Source organism: Pygocentrus nattereri, chromosome 17 (genome assembly GCF_015220715.1).
Source record: "Pygocentrus nattereri isolate fPygNat1 chromosome 17, fPygNat1.pri, whole genome shotgun sequence".
Taxonomy (NCBI): domain Eukaryota; kingdom Metazoa; phylum Chordata; class Actinopteri; order Characiformes; family Serrasalmidae; genus Pygocentrus; species Pygocentrus nattereri.
In genome coordinates, this window is record NC_051227.1 from 2,859,709 (window position 1) to 2,880,318 (window position 20,610).

At 38.5% G+C, this 20,610-nt stretch overlaps 1 protein-coding gene across 2 annotated transcripts in view; it reads right to left on the reverse strand.

Moving 5' to 3' along the window:
* The window catches only part of prkd2 (protein kinase D2), a 50,756-nt gene that overhangs the window by 28,578 nt on the left and 1,568 nt on the right, over nucleotides 1–20,610 (reverse strand). The window lies entirely within an intron of this gene.

Genomic DNA, 20,610 nt, shown 5'->3' on the forward strand with positions numbered 1-20,610 from the left:
CTAATGCACATCAATGGCCCCAAGACCTTTCATAACTTAAAAGAGAACTTGAACTAACTTGTGTGTAACTTTGTACATAGTATTTACACAGGAACTTTTTGTTTCCTTGTGGTAATGCAGAGCAAACCCCTATACTGTATAATGTTCACATAACCAAACATATCCATGTTACAAATCTGATGTAGGGTAAAGAACAGCAATGGTAAGTGCTGTCTATATTATCATATTCTATGAACTACAGAGCACAACTATCTGAATTTTAATGTTCAGGTCTGACCCATAGACAAAATAAATAAAATTCCACCTAACTTTCTGGAATACAACCACAGCAAACTAATTTTCACAAAGAAAACAAGAAGAGACAGAAACCTTCCTCCGTACACTCACAGTCACACACCCAGAATCAGACTTGCTATACACAAAATATCTACAAAACAGTGATGGGCAAAAGAACAAAAACACATGGCAGAGAAACAAATGTACGATGCATCTTATACCGTCCTGCACACAGTGACAAGACACTGAAAAACCTAGAAGAAGTGGACTGGAGTAATGGTTTGCACAGGATCTACTGTTGGTGATGAATGACTGTGTGCCACTGAGTACAGCTTAATGGTGACTGTTTCTAAAACATCATAAATGGTGCCTACCTCAGAGTATTCTGAGGTGGCAAGTCAAATACAAATCAAATGTTTGTATGAATGCTGCCTGATAAGATTTCTCTGTTTGGCCGTTTTTTTTTTTAAATACCATAGATGTATCCTGCGCTGCCTTATGTATCCTATAATCGTTCATGTTCGCACAGATGCAGTTAAATGTAGAAAACCCCAACACTGACACAGACAATGCTGCCTTCTAAGGTACTAACTTATGAGACACCATAGGCAGCAAGGAATTGACACAGCAGGCTTCAGTTGCGGACACATCCATAGTGAACTTCATTCCACATCATCCGGGCTTTAAAGAGTCTTGTGATGTGGTGTGTATACTCTCTGTACGGTAGGTACTCTGTAATTTTGCACCATTTTTACCTGTACCTGTAATCTATTCTCTATCACATAGGCATGTATCTCCTGAAGCAGTTTAATAGTACTTGCCATTACTACGCAGCTTTTAGCATTAAAAGATTAATTATATCTTGTATTTCTCACATTAGTTACTGTAGTTATATATTTAACTTGCAAAGTATGTACCAACTGTCTATTACATGTAAATACTATGCATTTTCCATTAATCACTGAGTAAGAACTACTGAACTTCTATGTATGGGCAAAGTATGCATCAGAAAATTACTTGTAAGTACTACATATTTACCTATTAAATACTAGGTACTTCCTGTGGCATAAAATAAAAGTGCTACCAAGATCTTTACAAAGCTTCTTAAATGTGTATAGCAACAAAAAGACTGCACTTGTGGATAAATCAATTAATAGTGGTTAGTACTAGAATACACAAAAAGTGCTGTGGGTTGGTGAAGCCACCAAGGCTGCTATGGAAAAGCATAGCTGTATAACCTAAACTTGGAGGTAGTTGTATGCTTTAGCTAGCAAAATTAGCAGAGTGCTTCCAAGCTAATCTGATCATTGTAACCCTAATTTGAGTGATATGAGATCAGAAACTTCCGGTATTTTGCTGTAAATGATGCATCCAAAGAAACCTATTACAGGGGGCTAAATAAATATAACAATTACCAAAATATAACAATTACCACAATTATAACCTCACAAAATTTTAGCTGTCCAAAAAAAATAAATTAATTAATACTTGAGCTCACAAAATTACATGACTAAAATCTATATCTCCATTTAAAAAATATCTTTTGCAATCTAGTTTTAACATTCTCCAAATCAGTTTTGTAAGCATCACAGAAGAGGAAACCTGTTTTGCAAACCTGTTTTGCTTTTCTATAATGAAATCTGCTTTTGTAACATTAACCTTCGATGACCTTCAAAGAAATGTAAAAAGAATGCAATAGGGAAATTTGCTTCAGCTTCAGATCACTCATAAAAGGAACACCATCTCTATCCATTTGCAATGTCCATGATGCTTTAACCAAAAAAGAAAATAACCACGATAAACCTTTAAATCCATTTGGCATTTCTTTAAATTCTAATTAATTATTTTAAGCGTTTACACACTACGTCTTTATTTTGTCGCAAAACTGTAATCATTCTAGTAAGAAACAAGGAATGCAAATGTCACACAAACTCAGCAGCAGTGCCATGTTGTTTTCTATTGTTTAAATCCTTAGTTTCAGACAGGATTTAAGTACTGATGTAACACTACAAAAAAAAAGGGGGGGGGGGGGGGTGTTGGTCTCAGTTTAGGACCGAAGTACTATTAATTTTCACTGGATCTTGTGTCTGTGTGTATGCTAATTCATGCTCCAGGTTTCATGTTCAACATCAAAACAACAACAAAGTAATAGCATGTTATAGAACTTGTGTCCCATTCAACCCTTCCTGCATCTCTCGCTGAGAAGTTTAATGACATACTACCATGGCAACAAGTGTAAAGACGTCAGCAATGTTTTGCCCATTAGCACTAGACAACCACTTGGCTTGACATGGGAATTTTCCTGACCTTTGTGTTTGTGCATGATGGAACAAATGTGAACTATTTTTAGTCTACATGACATCACAGTGTTGAAGAGATGACACAGGCAGCAGGAATGTCAAATATTTCTGGGTCCTGAGGGCTGTTAACAAATGTTCTATATTCTATTCTATAAACAAATTGTAAAAAAAATAGAGATTTGGTTATGAAAATGAATATTTGATTGTGAAAAAAGCAGCATTAGGACACCATTGAATGCACTACAGTATGCAGGACCAGCTGAAACAAATAAATAATTCAACAATGTTGTAACGATGGCAGAGACTGGTCACACTGGCAGCATCGACCTGTGCTTAACAATACAGTTCGTTACTGATCAGCCTGACCACCCAGCACACTACACATTGAGCTCCACCAGCTCAGAGGACTGTATGCTGTGCACTTCATCTCTGGCTAACCTCATTTCTAGTATATTTATATATTTATACTATAACTGTTTAAGATGTTACCTGAACATCATGCTGCTACTCTGTACCTGCACTATACACTTCATATACAGATCACTGTTTACATCTCTTTTTTTTTTTAACAATAGTACTTCTGCATTTACTGTACTGTACTGCAATTCACCATGCACGTTTCTGTCTATATACCTGATACACTTGAACATTTGACTATGCACTAACTGTTTATACGTCCAATACACCTATAACACTTGCCTATGCACATTTTGTCTACATTCGACACCTGTACCTACTGACCACACACATTTTGTCTTGTCTTTTACTGTCTTTTGTCTTTGCACTGTTTACTATGCATTTTTTATTACTGCACTGGAAAAGTCGCCCAATAGTGTTTCGTTATAATGCACTACCTTGTATTGTATAATGACAAGGTTCATTTCACAATTCAAATCATAACCCTACTCAGCCATACAGCAGTTGATTTGCACTCCTAATGTAAAAAGCCCCATTTGAACACACTGTGGAGCATTACTTAAAAGGTCAGTAGACAGCAAAATTACAGAATCCCTGAGTAGCATAGCGCGCAGAGGTTGCCAACTTTCTGCAGAGTCGATCACTAGTACTTGTCTGACTGCATTGTGCCAAGTGTAAAGTTTGGTGGAGGGGAGATTATGGTGTGGGGTTTTTCAGGAGTTGGGCTCGGCCCCTTAGTTCCAGTGAAAGGAACTCTTAATGCTTCAGCACCAAGAGATTTTGGACAATTTGGATTTTGGACAAAGCATCCAAAAACGGTTTTATTTAACAACAAAATACATACACTATTCCGTGATATATACCGAAACCATCAGTAACCATAATTATACCTTGAATTTTTGCCCATACTGCCCACTTCTACAATACCAACATATTGCAGACACACACACACAGAATTTATTCAAAACATATTTATGGTCAATAAATACATCTATATGCATAAGCGCATAACAGTGTATTTGTCATAAAAAACCTGCAATCAAATATGTAAAGCATCACTTTCTTCCTTGTACAACCCCAATTCCAATGAAGTTGGGACGTCGTGTAAAACATAAATATAAACAGAATACGATGATTTCCAAATCCTTTTCAACCTATATTCAATTGAATACAGTACAAATACAAGATGTTTAATGTTCAAATGGATAAACTTTATTGTTTTTTGCAAATATTCACTCATTTAAAATTTGATGCCTGCAACATGTTCCAAAGAAGTTGGGACAGGGGCAACAAAAGACTAGGAAAGTTGAGGAATGCTCAAAAAACACCTGTGCTGGATGTCACAAATATTGCACCCACTCATCACTTATGCGTACATGCCATGTGTAAAAGTGAAATCATACATGCATATACACTCATTCATCACTGTATCTATACATATGCTGTTGCAAAGGGAACCAACAGCTCAATTTACCAAGAAAGAATGTTCTATATGCAGTATTATTTGCACAGCTGGCTAATGGAATTAAATGAAAAGAAGATTCATGTCAAAGTCTTTGGATGCACCCCCAATGTCACTGGGTACCACAGATTGGGAACCACTGTTGCAGTTGAGAGAAAGCTGTAAAATATTGAGAACTCATAAAACTAAATTCCAGCATTCCTCATACTGAAAGTTAAAGTTAGGTAAGCCGATAACTCAAAAACAAATTACTATACATGAATACAGAATATTTTGTAATATTGTAATATAACAATTTTTTGGTTTTACCAAAACACTTGAAAAATTAAATAACGCATCCTGAAACACAACAGCTTTCTAAAAAGTTGGAACACTATGCAAAATGTAAATACAAACAAAATGCAATGATGTGCAAGTCACATAAACCCTACATTTATTTGAAAATAGTAGAAAAAAATAGAATATTAGATGTTAAAACTAAGAGAGTTTGGTGTTAATTGAAAAATATTTGCCTTGATAATATCTTGAATCTGATGACAACAACACATTCCAAAAAAGTATGGGATGGTAAAGTTGTGTTTAAAAAAAACAAAAAAAAACCTGCTGATTGTAAAATTACAAAAAACCTTTGCTTTCATCATCTAAGCTCAGAAACACTTCTGAAATCCACTGTCTGTGAAAACAATTTGTTGCTGCATCCACAAATGCAAGTTAAAACTCTAAAACACAAAGAGGAAACCAAATATAAACAGGATCCAGAAATTATGTCACCTTCTATAGGCCCAAGCTAATTCAAAATGAACAGAACGGAAGTGGAGAAGTGTTCTGTGGTCCAACGAATCAACGTTTGAAATTCTTTTTGGAAAATCATGGACACTGTGTCATCCGGGCTAAAGACTGCTCATCTTGTAAAAAGTACACAGTTCAAAAGCCAGCATACATGATGGTATATGGGTGCATCAGTGAACATGGCATGGGTGATGTGACATCTGTGAAGGCACCATTAATGCCGAACGATGTATACATGTTTTAAGCAACATATGCTGCCATATAGATGATGTCTTTTTCAGGGAAGGCCTTGATTTATTTCAGCAAGACAATGTATTTCTACATGTATTACAACAGCATAGCTCTGTATTAAAAGAGTCTGGGTCAGTCTGCAGTCCAGACCTGTCACCCATTGAAAACATTTGGAGAATTACGAAATGGAAAAACACAAAAAAGGAGGTCCTGTTGAGCAGCTGAAATCCTATATCAAACAAGAATTGGAGCATTTCAAAACTACAGCAATTGGCCTTCTCTGTTCCCAAAGTCTTACAGCATGTTGATAAAAAAAAAAAAAGAGGTGAAGAATTTGAAATTAGCACCCTCTGTCTGGAAGAGCAATGTTTTCATAGAGAGCTGCAAGTGGGCCAGGGCAATGCTACATTTCTTGAGACAATTTATTGGTAGTGAGCAATAAGGAACAAAGCACCACTTTAGGAACTAGCTCCCACCTCAGTGAAAATTAATTCACAATACACCCTCTGTTTATCATTCTGCACAAATGTGTCAAATTCAGTTCTAATTTATGTTTACATTTACGGCATTTGGCTGAGGCTCTTATCCAGAGCGACAAATGTTTTTGAACATTTTATACAGGAAGGAGTCTTGCCCAAGGACTCTTATTGGTATAGTGTAGGATGCTTATCAATCATACAACCAGACAATCGTTTGTGCATTTGTAGATACATGGATTTTTTTCAAAAGGTTTGTCTTTGTGCTAGTTCAGATTTGGTTGGAATGCATGACTTGGACCAATTTATTTTTTCCGCAAGATCCTTTCCTTCTACCCGGCAGCTCCATCTCCAACATTCTTTGCCCAATATATCCACTATTCCTCCTCAACACATGTCCAAACCATCTCAACCTGGCTTCTCTGGCTTTATCTCCAAACTGCTCCACCTTCACTGTCCCTCTGATCTGCTCATTTCTAATCTTGTCCAGCCTCGTCACTCCCAACGAAAATCTCAGCATCTTCATCTCCGCCACCTCCAGCTCAGCCTCCTGTCTTTTAGACAGTTTTTTTGCTTCTATATTTTAAAGTATGCCAATTGCAATTACTGTTGGAGCTCCTTCTATTGACTGAAAAAATACTGCAATTTAGTAAGAATACAACAGATTGAAATCAACTTGCCTGACATCCTGCGTAATTTGCAAAAATGTATGTATTTAAGTTACACCTTATTAATCCCACAACGGGGAAATTATACTTCGCATTTAACCAATTTAAGCAGTGAAAGACCCACATGCACACTAGTGATTGCACACACACTAGAGGGCACACTTGCCTGGAGTGGTGAGTAGCCGTATACACAGCACACAGGACCTTTTGTTGTTTTTTCACTTTAGGTTCAGAGAGATCTAATGATATTTTAGATTTTTGGCACTAGATTGACCAGTGTAATGTCCACCTGACATTGATTCAAGCCAAATTTTGAAAGCTTCCTCCGCTCATTAATTTGTGCATCAAATTTCGTCACAATCAGAGCATAACTGAGGGATTTATAGTCGCTTGTGTCAGAGTGAGCCAGGCCAGACTGATTGATTCATATCTTGCAGCCATGCTTTGCTGAAAATGCAAGAGTTGTTTAATAATTATTAACCTTGAGACTTGGTTATTTTAAGACCACATTTGTTAAGCTGCAAAAATCCAGTGAGTGGTACGGAAAAAAAAAATTAATGTAGTAAAGCTTAAAACTGTATTTGTGCTTAGAGGCTGCAATTTGCAGATAATTCTGAAGCTGCCTCTGGTGCCTGAGAAAATATGGCCATGCCCGATTAGCTCTTTAAGTCAGAAAAAGCTAGTCTGAACCAATTGACTCAAGTCTCGTGGCCACTCTTTGCAAACTTTAGAAAAGAAAAAAAAAAAAAAGATTTCCATTGTGGAGACACCATTCAATTTGTGTGATGACTGGTCAATTCTAACCCCTCCAAATGCCTGCTCAAAGCTCATTGGCCAATGGTGGCCATATTTGTCCATTGAGTTGTTAACGACTTACCTAAACAGTGGACCAAGGATAGAGCATGCAAAGTTTCAACTCAATTGGCCAAGCAGTTACTGAGAAACAGGATATTGAAATATTAGTATCAAACATGGTGGGTGGCCACAAAATCATGTGGAATGTAGGCCCATTAAAGTGCATGAGAAGTGACCAAAGCAATCCTGAGCTATTGCCACCTATGTGAACTAAGCTAAACCCAAAGGAAATTAACTGGCATGTGGTGGCCAAATCAGTTACAAACATTAAAATGTTTTGATGATTTTTTTTACCTCAAGACTTCCCTGAACATTTTGAAACCAATATTGTGTAGGTATCATGAAAAAAAAAGACTATTAGAAAAATGTGACATAAATTGACAATTATAATGGAAAATATAGCTGCAGCGATGAGCGGGTTCAAGGACGCACAAGCAGTACCAACCCTTCCGCAGGTTTAGTTCACTTGGCCTAAAAAGGCCTCAAGCTGTTTGAATCTTATTCAAAGGCAGAGTGAACAGAACTGAAATTATGTCAATTCATCAAAAGGCCTTCAGTTGCCATAAACAACGAGCAGAGGTCTTTACCCACATGATAAGTTTCCATTCATATGTACTCAGCTACACTGGTTTGTAGAACATCCAAGAGGTTTTCAATATAGATGTCAGAACTACATGACTAATGGCAGCATTTCTCACATAGTACCACTTGCACAGTGGACTGGTTATATAATTTAACCCATTGACTTGATGTAGGCCAAAGTGATGCCCAATGCACTCATAAGGGGCCCTTTAGGTGTAGAGCAGCTCAGTGAAACTGGGTCAGAATTAGTCAAAAGGCCTCAATATATATCAGTATTGATCAAGGACTAAAACCATAGACGTTCACCAGGTTTTGCTGAGAATGACCTTTTGACCTTTGTCTAATAAGCATTTGTACAGTGAAATCTGTGAACAAATAAGACAAAATACCAGACAAGCAGTGCAATTTTTGACATGACATGCAATTGGAAAGTTGTTCGGGTGAGTGAACCGAGTTGTATGGCACCAATTGTTTATTGATCAACCTTGTAATAACACTGTAATAACAATTTAATTGATTTTTAAGTGTTTTTAAGTGCTAAAGCGCCCCCTAAAGGCCAATCTAGACCAGAAGTGGCACACTCCCTTAGAGTCTCACTATGTACACATCCGTCAAGTTTGGAGATGATCTGGCCAAAGACTGTTGAGTTATAGCAAATCAAGTTAGCAATGCCATGACCGCAGTAATTAGTTGACTGATCCACATGACCCTGAGTAGAAAAGTCAACATGTTTTCAATAATTCTTTACCTAGAGATGCCCCAGAGTTATTCTGAGAAGAGTGGCGACAATGGCGAGGAAAAACTCCCTAAGAGCAAGAGGACAAAACCTTAAGAGGAACCAAAACTTTAAAGGGGAACCCATCCTCCCCTGGTCGACACCGGATAGCAAACAACATTGGCATAAAATATTAAAGTACAGAAACGGGCAGAACAGGTGAAGCAATGGTTATAATTGAATAGTTTGAGTCGGAGCAGCAGCAGCAGTAGTGTCATCAGAAAGTTCAGGTCAAGCAGGTGAGGTTTACACCACGTTGTACAGCATAAACCTCCATGGTGGACAAACCAGTCCAGAAGGTTGGCGAGCAGTGGGCACTTGATCTAGGTAGAAGGAGCAACAGCATCAGACCGCACAGGACGGGCAGTTGTTCAACTCGGCATAGAAAAAGAACACACAGAGACTTGGTTCTATAAAGAGTGATCACAGCTTACAGTGTTAAGAAAGGGCAGCAGAGACTAGTTTAGTTATTATAGCCTAACTAATAGGATGGACCAGAAGGTAAGAGAGACGTGAGGGTTCTCTGGGATGTCAACGTACCTCCACTCCGCAGTCAGCAAACATGAGTGAGCGCTTGCAAGCAGTGGGATGATGGCACCAGCACTCCCAGTTTGCCATAATACAGGGTGAGTCAAAAGTCACAGGACAGGTTTTATTTATTTAGTTTTTTATTTTATTATCGACTTTTATCTCTGGGGTCATCTCAAACAAATTGTGTATGCTGAGAAAATCCACAACAGACACCACCTTCAGCACGGCATCGTGGATGCTTATGACAGCATAAAAAATAAAATAAAATTAAACTGTGACTTTTGACTCACCCTGTACTCTGACCATGAACCCCCAAATCTGCAACTTTTTTTTAACAGGAAAACTGTTAATTTTTAATTAAAATAAGGGTGTATTACTTCATCACACTTATGCATGTTTGTGATTTGATATGTGTATTATTGAATGATTAATAATCTTAAGGTAACTACAAACTAAAATGCATGCAAACTATGTTTCTTATAAGAATGAGCCTTTGAAGGCAGGAGTTGGATGGATGGAATAGCATCATGCTCACTTGCTGTCTCTCTGCCTTTCTGTGTAAAAAGAGGCCTAGCAATGGACTGTTAGCCCTGGGGATCACTGAGGAATTCCTATCGGCTTACTTGCCCTCTTGCCTCAGCTAGCTGTCACAAAAGCCCGTTTCAGTGTAGTGAGTGAATACCTTTCAGTGGCCTTCCATCCCTCCCCCAACCATCTTTTTCTCTTTTCTACTTTACCTCTCATGTTACCATTCCCATGAAATGAAAGGGGTTCTTTGTTTTTGGAATTCAGTCCTAGGTAGCACATAAGATTAGCTTGTATAACCCCTAGCCTAGATATGTCACAACCATTTGGCAATGTATCTTTTGACTCTGGATTTTACTTAATTTTTTAGTGGTTCCGGTCAATTTTTAAACTTAGATGGTCAAACAAGGAAACCTGGGTTCTTGCTATAATGTGACATTAATGTTGAATTCCTCTGGGTTTTAAAATGTATGAATAATTTAGTTGTAGTTTAGAATGGTTTGACACAAAGCAGTGCATTATAAAGCAGATATTCTTAACATTTTATTTTATTTGAATTAATTAATTAAAATAAATAACTAATTTAATTAATTAATATTTATTAGGGTTAAAAATATTTTGCGCCCCTGTTAGCTGGTTAACTACTATGTTTTTTGCAAATGTAAGCATTGAGTGATATATTGACTGGGGAACATTTCTATGTTTAGTATTTTTTTTGGAAAGAAGATGCCGCAGCTCACCCTTTTGTTTTCTATTGGTTGGCACTTTCAAGGTTTATGAATTTGTGGGGTTGAAGTTCCCATTGGTGAAGTGACATTTATCGAAAGAATTTATTAATTTTTTGTGTTCTTGTATTCTTTCACATTCAAGTGACATGGCTTTTTTGACAGCCACTTGCTAAAAATGATTTTATCTCTTTTATTAAAAAATAAATAAATAAATAAATAAATTAGTATGAAGCCATTTCCTTTACCAAGAAAGCCCTGCTGCCTTCTTGGTATGCAGACTGTAACTCTGACTTGCTGTGGTATAGCTTGTCTCATGACCTTCATGCAGCCTTTAGCAAACAACAGACCAAACAGCCTGAGGCTGCTTTTATTGTTGCTGGTGACTTCAACCACTCCAACCTGAAAACAGTCCTCCCCAGATTCCACCAACATGTCTCCTGCCACAGCAGAGGGGACAAGACTTTGGACCATGTTTATTCAAACCTGCCTGGGGCATACAAAGCAACACCCCTCCCCGACATTGGACAATCTGACCATCTCTCCCTTTTCCTCACACCTCGATACTCACCACTCATCCAACGTGTGAAACCCACTGTGAGGACAATAAAAGTGTGGCCAGAGGGGACAGACGCCGTGCTCCAGGACCGGTTTAAAAACACTGATTGGAATATGTTCACTCACACAGACTTGGATCAGTACGCCTCATCTGTACTGGACCACATCTCCACCACTATAGACATTGTCACCACCCAGAAACAGATCACCATGTACCCCAACCAAAAGCCTTGGACCGGGATGTTCGTCTCCTGCTGAAGGCCCGCAACATCGCCTTCAGGTCGGGAGATGCACAGGCCTACAGTGCAGCCATGGCTGAGCTGAAGAAGGGCATCAAAAAGGCCAAACACCTCTACAAAGGGAAGGTAGAAGAACACTTCTCCAACTCCGATCCCCGGCGTATGTGGAAAGGACTCCAGATTATGACAGATTACAAGACCATCAACCCCTCCCCCGCCTCCTCTGATGTTTCCTTCCTCAACTATTTCTATGCTCGTTTTGAGAAAGGGAACCCAACAACTGCAACCAAGGCAGATGTGCCTGCAGACCACCAACCACTGACTCTTTCTCCCACCGATGTAGGAGTGGCGCTGGGCAGGATTAAAGCCCACAAGGCTGCGGGTCCTGATGGCATCCCTGGACGTGTTCTCAGAACATGTTCTGGTGAGCTGGCAGGAGTGCTGACGGACATATTCAACATGTCCTTGGCCCGTGCTGTGGTACCAAGCTGCTTCAAAACCACCTCCATCGTCCCGATACCCAAAAATTCCAAACCATCACAACTGAATGACTACCGCCCTCACCCCCATCATCACAAAGTGCTTTGAGCAGCTGGTCCTAGCACAGCTCAAATCCTGCCCCCCCCCCCTCCCTGGACGCCCACCAATTTGCATACCGCCAGAACAGGAGCACAGAAGATGCAGTCTCCATAGCACTGCACTCTGTCCTCTCACACTTGGACAATAAAAATACCTCCATCAGGATGCTGTTCATAGACTTCAGTTCAGCATTCAGCACAGTCATCCCCTCAAAACTCATCACAAAACTCACAGACTTGGGTATTAGTTCCCTCATGTGCAACTGGTTACTGGACTTCCTGACCAACCGATCCCAACATGTCCGGTGGGACAACCACTGCTCATCCACCATCACCATAAACACCACAAGTCTGTGTGATGAGTCCCTTCCTCTACTCCCTCTTCACCCATGACTGCAAGCCTGTCGATGGTTCCAATACCATCATTAAGTTTGCAGATGACATCACGGTGCTTGGCCTCATCAAAAACAACGATGAGACAGCCTATAGGGAGGAGGTGGATCGTCTGGCTGAGTGGTGCGACACAAACAACCTTCTGCTCAACGCTGAGCTCATTGTGGACTTCACAAGGGATGCTGACCCACATCCACCCATCCACATCAAGGGGATGGCAGTGGAGCATGTGAACAGCTTCAAGTTCCTTGGTGTCCACATCGTTTTTAGTTTTTTTAATTTTTAGGCATATTTTCAAACTCCAAGCTGGATAAACTTGAATGCTTAATGGATTTAAGCATAGCAGGTGATGTGTAATTGTGTAATGAGGGAGGGTGTGGCCTAAGGAGGTCAACACCCTACATCAAGGTGTGTATAATTATTAGGCAGCTTTTTTCTTTAGGCAAAATGGGCCAAAAAAGAGATTGAACTGACTCTGAAAAGTTAAAAATTACCAAATGTCTCTCAGAGGGATGCAGCACTCTTGAAATTGGGACATGAAGATATTGGGGCATGATCACAGAAAACATCAAACGTTTTGTTGCAAATATTCAACAGGGTCGCAAGAAACGTGCTGAGAAAAAAAAGATGCAAAATAACTGCCAAGGATTTGAGAAGAATCAAGCATGAAGCTACCAGGAACACATTATCTTCCAGTTCTGTCATATTTCAGAACTGCAACCTACCTGGAGTATCAAGAAGTACAAGATGATCAGCGCTCAGAGACATGGCCAAGGTAAGGAAGGCTGAAACCCGACCACCACTGAACAAGACACATAAGCTGAAGCATGTAGACTAGTCTAAGAAATATCTGAAGACAGATTTTTCAAAGGTTTTATGGACTGATTAAATGAGAGTGAATCTTGACGGACCAGATGGATGGGCCCGTGGCTGGATCAGTAACGGGACAGAGCTCCACTTCGAGTCAGACGCCAGCAAGGTGGAGGTGGGGTACTGGTATGGGCTGGTATTATTAAAGATGAGCTGGTTGGATCTTTTCAGGTTGAAGATGGGCTCAAAGTCAACTTCCAAGCCTACTGCCAGTTTTTAGAAGACACTTTCTTTAAGCAGTGGTACAGGAAGAATCTGCATCTTTCAAAAAGACCATGATTTTTATGCAGGACAATGCTCCATCACATGCATCCAAGTACTCCTCTGCATGGCTAGCCAGTAAAGGCATTAAAGATGAAAAACTTATGACATGGCCCCCTTCCTCTCCTGACCTGAACCCAATTGAGAACTTGTGGGCAATTCTTAAACGGGAGATTTACAGTGAAGGAAAACAGTACACCTCTCTGAACAGTGTCTGGGAGGCTGTGGTTGCTGCTGCACAAAAAGTTGATCGCCAACAGATCAAGAAACTGACCGACTCCATGAATGGAAGGCTTATCACTGTTATTGAAAAGAAGGGTGGCTATATTGGTCACTAAATTGTTTTTATTTTATTTCTCAGAAATGTTCATTGGAAAGCTTTGAGTTTATAATTCTCACTTGAACAGATGAAAATAAAAATTGTGAGATGGGAAAATGTGTGTTTTTCATTTAGCTTCATAATAATTCTGCACCATAATAGTTGCCCAATAAATGTGCAAATATAGATATTCTCCTAAGAAAGCCAACATTTCACTTTATTTTTCTTAAATATTCATGTTTGAGGTTTATTAACATTTTGGATTAACCGAGAGCACTGTAGTTGGTCATTAATAAAAATAATCCTCAAAAATAAGACTTGCCTAAAAATTGTGCACACAGTGTATTCCTAGGCATTTGTTGTCTCCTTGCACTGACTCCTTATTTAATCATTTATGTATGTGTATTTGGTGTCTGACATTGACATATTATATATGGGGTATACTGTGATTTGTTTGAAAATAGCATGATATTGTATCAATTAGTTCATAAGCACAACTAATATATTATATAATTGTCTTATTATTCTTCTACACTCAAAAGAAATGTTTCTCGTCCCCTAGCTTTCAAGCTAGAAGCACTAAATGTTGCAGGACCTATACCTGACTAGATTGTTTGTGCTTTTCCAGATGATCTGACATACGATTTACGTACAGCGTTCATCCAAAGGTCTTATTTTTTCCAGTATGAAAAGAATGGCAGAATGTTCGGTCCATTCAAATCTAACTGCCACAAGTGATGTCACAGTGCATATCTTGCACACAGACACTTATACACAGTAAACACTGGTACTGTGTGTACTGTGGTACTGGTATATCATCTATGTTGACAATCTTTTGCATGCTCAGCAAAGCTCTTTAGTTCATTACATATGAAATGAAGCATGTTTCGTGTTTAAAGACCACTGCTCAACAATTGTGGCAAATCAAATTGTGACCTTTTGACAAACTGTGACTTCCTTTAATTTTATATCTTCTCTCTATAAATAAGGATTAAACTGCCATAGTTATGCAGATTGAGTCAACCAAGCCTAAGGGCTTATTGTGTTGATGCATGACCCACTCATTGCCGCTTGCAGCTATATTTAGGGGTCCAAGTATCATAGGCGCATGGAACCTTTGTTGTTGTTGATGATGTAAATGATGATTTATTGAGCTCCGTCCCCATATCTAGAGTCCAAGCACGCATGTGCACATGTGCAATAGAACCCTATTGTTTTTGTGCAGATTTTTAGGGTTCAAGCACGTAGTGCAAGAACCCTATTGTTTTTGCTCGGATTTTTATTATTATTATTATTATTATTATTATTATTATTATTAGGGTTCAAGCATTTATCAAAAAAATCTTGATATCTGCAAACATTATGGCTGCCATATGCTAAGTAGCCCTTCTGACAAAACTCAAAATTCACTTAAGACTCTATAACTGAAGAATTCTTTAGCCAAACACATTGAAACTTCATAAGCTTACTTAAGACAAGATTCTGTGGATGCCTGTCAATTTTGGTGGGCATATGTGATTAGGGGGCGGGGCAATTGCCAATTAACTGTTTCTCAGCATCCGTTCATCCGATCAAGCTGAAACTTGGCAAGCATCATCTACTACACATACTATAAGTGAATCTTGAAGGCCAATTTGATACATTGAAATGTATGGCCACCATCAGCCAATCAGCATTCAGCAGGCCTTTGACAGGCTTGACATTAACCAATCGTCATGAAACTTGATTGGTGTCTACATGTATCCACTTCCTAACAAACAGTCTAGTTTCAAAAGATTTGACCACAGGGGGGTGCTATACATAAAAATAAACCTATTATTACATGTCATTACTATATTATTACAATTCTGATGAAAATTCCAAATCAGTCCATTGTAGTACATCATGTCAAACAATTTTGCCAATATATGTTTATTAAAAAACTTCACCGTTTTTTAGTAATCGTTAACTATTCAAAAACCCTACTTTTCAAACTAGTCTCTGGATTTTCACCCAAACTTATCAAAATTGGTCTAGCATAACTCTCAGGCATCTACGTGAATAATTATCAAAAAAACTTCACTTTTCTACTCAGGGTCATGTGGATCAGTCAACTAATTACTGCGGTCATAGCATAGCTAACTAGATTTGCTATAACTCAAAGACCATTGGCCAGATCACCTCCAAACTTCATCATTACATACTGAGAGGGTGTATGCCACTTTTTGTCCAGATTGGACTTTAGGGGGCACTTCAGCATTCAAAAACACTTCAATTAAATTGCTATTACAATGTTATTACAAGGTTGATCAACAAACAATTGGTGCCATATGACTCAGTTCACTCCCCTGAACAACTTTCTAATTGCATGTCATGTCAAAAATTGCACTGCTTATCTGGTATTTTTCCTTATTTGTTCAAAGATTTCACCTTACAAAGGCTTATTAGACAAAGGTCAAAAGGTCATTCTCAGCAAAACCTGGTGAACGTCTATGGTTTTAGTCCTTGATCAATACTGATATATATTGAGGCCTTTTGACTAATTCTGACCCAGTTTCACTGAGCTGCTCTACACCTAAAGGGCTCCTTATGACTGCATTAGGCCTCACTTTGGCCTACATCATGGGTTAATTATTGAACCAGTCCACTGTGCAAGTGGTACTATGTGAGAAATGCTGCCATTCATCATGTAGTTCTGACATCTATGTTGAAAACCTCTTGGATGTTCTACAAACCAGTGTAGCTCAGTACATATGAATGGAAACTTATGTTTGTTTTTGGCAACTGAAGGCCTTTTGATGAATTGACATCATTTCAGTCCTGTTCACTCTCCCTTTGAATAAGATCCAAACAGCTTGAGGCCTTTTTAGGCCAAATGAACTAAACCTGCAGAAGGGCCTGAGCTGCTGGCGTGTGCTTGAACCCGCTCATCGCCGCTTGCAGCTATATTTATTATTCTTTTTCTCCTAAAAAACGTGTTGGGGAGAAAAGACCGTAAGTGGTAGAGACACCAAACTTGGTGGGTAGGTGTAGTTTGTGTGCATCTCGACAGCGACAACAAATGACCCCGATTGGCCGAAGGAGGGCGCTATAGAGCAGCAAAACACGTTTTGCTTTATAACTCCTACACCATGAAGTCTATTCTTTTTTTTTTGTCTGATTCCTTGGGTCAAGCCAAACAACTTTGCCAATTGGACCATTTAGCTCCGCCAACTTAGATTTTTTTGCTTATTTGCATAATATGCAAAACCTACTTTTGCAAACTAGTTCAAGGGTTTTCAAGCAATCCTCATGTGTCTGATATCAAAACATTCAGAAGAGTCTGCTCATCAATAACATTTAACAATATGTTGCCTTTAATGAACAAGATGGCTGCCATATGCTAATTAACACTTCTGACATAGATCATAATTCATTTAAAACTCTATATGTGGAGAATGCTTCTGCCTTCTACATTGAAACTTGACATGCACATTTGGGACCAGATTCTGGTTTAGCACTTTAGCACTCAAAAACACTAAATTATTATTACAATGTTATTACAAGGTTGGGCTTGCTCATGGGGGCTAAGATCCAGATTTTTCTGTAAAGCTGCTTTGTGACAATGCCAGTTGTAAAAAGCGCTATATAAATAAACTTCAACTTGACCTCTTTTTCATATGTATTTCCGAACTGCCTTTACACACTAGCCCACTTTAAGCACATCAGGTTAAAGCCCAGCATCTTTTGTTCATATTCAGATCATAACTGTTCAAAGTGAGATAATATAACAGGTTTCATACCAAAGGAAAAAGGCAGATTTGTTACATTACTATGCAATTCTGCATCTTGCTTTTTATCCTTTACTCTCTTACGCTTCCTTTTAGTAGCCATAAATGAACGGCCACTCCTTTAAATAGTCAAATAGTCAGCATTTATTCAAACAGTCAGATAGAGCAGCGATTTAACCAGGAAACATGTTTCAAACATGCAAATTCACTCTGTACTGATGCAAATAAGTGCCACTGAGATAGAGCAAGCCTCACTAAAATACATACACTCTGTGGCACACCGTTACTGGTGACTCCCTCTTACGCAATCGGACACTGTGCTCTCTGCTGCAACTACATTTTTAAGTGACATAGAAAACAAACATAAGGCTATTTCATGCTTGTAGTCTAAAGATTCTGTACTATGCCAAGTTTTTTTTCTAAGCTGAGCCACAAATATTCACATTGAATTCCGCCCTTGTTAAAGAAGAAGTTTAAAATGAGCCAAAAGGAAGTACTACCGAGGCGTTAACCAAAAATTCTACCAGATACATGTGAGATGTGTTTTGTAGATGCACCACACAGTTTGTATATCAATACTTACAGTTCCAAGATTGATTTTCACAAAGGTCAGCACATTCTCATTGTGTTTCAGTTTATTCTCTTGCCCATGGTTTGCAGTTTTGGTTTTGCAGATCTGTATATCTATGACATTTGGTTTCAAAGTAAACTGCATTAGCAGAACACGCTCCCAGCTGGCTTTGTTTTGGATACAATAGCTAGTTATTTTGCTCAGTACACAAGCTGCTTTTTGTTAGTTGTGAAAATGCTCCATCAAGAGCACAAATCACTGTTCATTGTCACTAATTAACATTGAGAGACAAAGATTTGGGCAAAATACGGTTACAAGTGGTACATCACCTGAAATATGGTGCTCATATGGATATCGAGGTAATACAAGGAAGAAAAAAAAAGAAAAAAAAAAAATCACTGAGGGTCTGCAATAACGGCTTTACCAAGAGAAATATCTGAAATTGGGAGATGTGCCCATGGACCGTTTTACAAAATTTGGAGTAACAAAGAAATTATTTAGCCATATTTACTGAGTGTACTTCAGTATTGTATGGAAAAACAGTGCTGAGTAATATGTCTAATAAACCTGGCAACTTCATTAGAGTTGTGATTTCACCGTGTGCTAGTTACCCTTTGATCAAATAAATAAAAATGTTTAAAAGGTTTCACTGTGCAATGCCATAAAACAGGGCCGGTGTGGCTACAGGTTTTCACTCAAAACAAGCTGGAGCACACCTGATTCCACTTGTTTAATCAGTTGGTTTCGGTCTTCAAACTGCTGATCAGGTGATCTCCAGCTTTGTTGGAATGAAAACCTGCAGCCACATCGGCCCTTTGTGGATAAGACTGGACACCCCTGCCATAGAAGAACCACCTTTTAGTGGATGGTTCTTTAGAGAACCATTTTATAAACGTGTGAGTGTGAAGAACCTTTTCAAAGTTTACAGAACCTCCATATAAGGTAAAATTTTTAGAAACAACATTTAAATTGGTAGTGAACTTTCACATTATGTTAAGGTTCTTTAAACCATTAAACCCTCACTTTCACAAACCAGGTTTTTGTTTATTTGTTTATTGCTGGTTGAAAAAAAAAACTAAACAACTAAATAATGGTTAATTTAAAAAGAATCTGCAAAGAAGCTAAAGAGTATTTGGGACCAGATTTGTGTTCCGTGTACAACATTATGGTCCTCAAATCAGGCTTTGGAACAGCAGGCCCATTCAGACATGCAAAGTGCATGTACTCACAGAGTGGGGTTTCACTGTTGACTCAGTTTAAGTAAGTTACGTTAAGTCACTTAGTATTGTGCCTCTCATCCACAATGCGTTGCAAGAGAAAAATCCGTCCCACAGCGATGCATTTTTTACATATGCCCTTTGTTTTACGGAACTCCAGAATTAAAATAAATAATATGCAAAATCAAACCGGAAGAAAAAGCCCATAAGAGTATCTTATAGTAGGAAATGATGGAAATAGGACATACTATATTCTCTATTTCAGGTCTCACTTCCTTCTCTTTATCTCACAGACAACGGGCCACAAGAAAGACAACAAGCGGGACTTCCTTACAGATCAGTATCTAACGCAGATCACTTAGGAAAACCAGGCTGTGCAGACTTGAATGTGAGGAAAGAAGTGTCCCCTCAAGTGTTTATTTTGTGGATGGGAATATCGTGTTTTTTAGCAGAGATGAATACTACCATTTGTTTTACAACAATACGAATGTAAGGGTTAAAGAGAAATGTACTCCTTGATCTGAGTAAAAATGGCAAATTATCCTGGAAAGGGAGGAGAATATCACTGCCAGCCCAACGGAAAAAGTGTCAATGGAACAGAGGAAGCTTTTTGAATAAACAAAAACAGCACCATGACTCACTCACTCTTAGGCCATAGTCTACGGCCCATAGAAAGCAGGATGAGAGAGAAAGAGGGAGAAAACGACATGGAGAAAATCCCCAACATACAAATCTTCCAGTCTGGATTGAAGTATACAGTAGAAAGAACACAAAGGTAGGTTTGTACTGGTCATTAAATCAGTGCCTCCAGTTAGGATTAAATCATGCTAGATAACATTGCATGTTTATACTTACTAGTCTTATTAATTACTGGAAAGAGGTCACACTCAGCATTCATTAACTAAGAATGCTTCACTCTCATGCTGAACTCAACCATGGTACTTCCAAACAGTTACCAATTAGGTCTACAAATGTCATATTAACTGACTTTTTTTTTTATTTTAATAATAAAAATATTTTTTAATACAATTTCAAACAGGCTGTATATTGCTACACCCCTGTACCCTAGCAAGCTTACATGTCTAAATAAATATGGTATCAAATGCAGCACTTAGTTTAAGGAGCATGCTTTGTAAAGCTGACAAGACTCACTTTAACTAATGTACTCTTTGTCTGTACTGTGATGAAGTCCAAACAAGAAGTGGTTAAAAAAAGTTTACTTAGCAAAGATGCCTTTGAATTG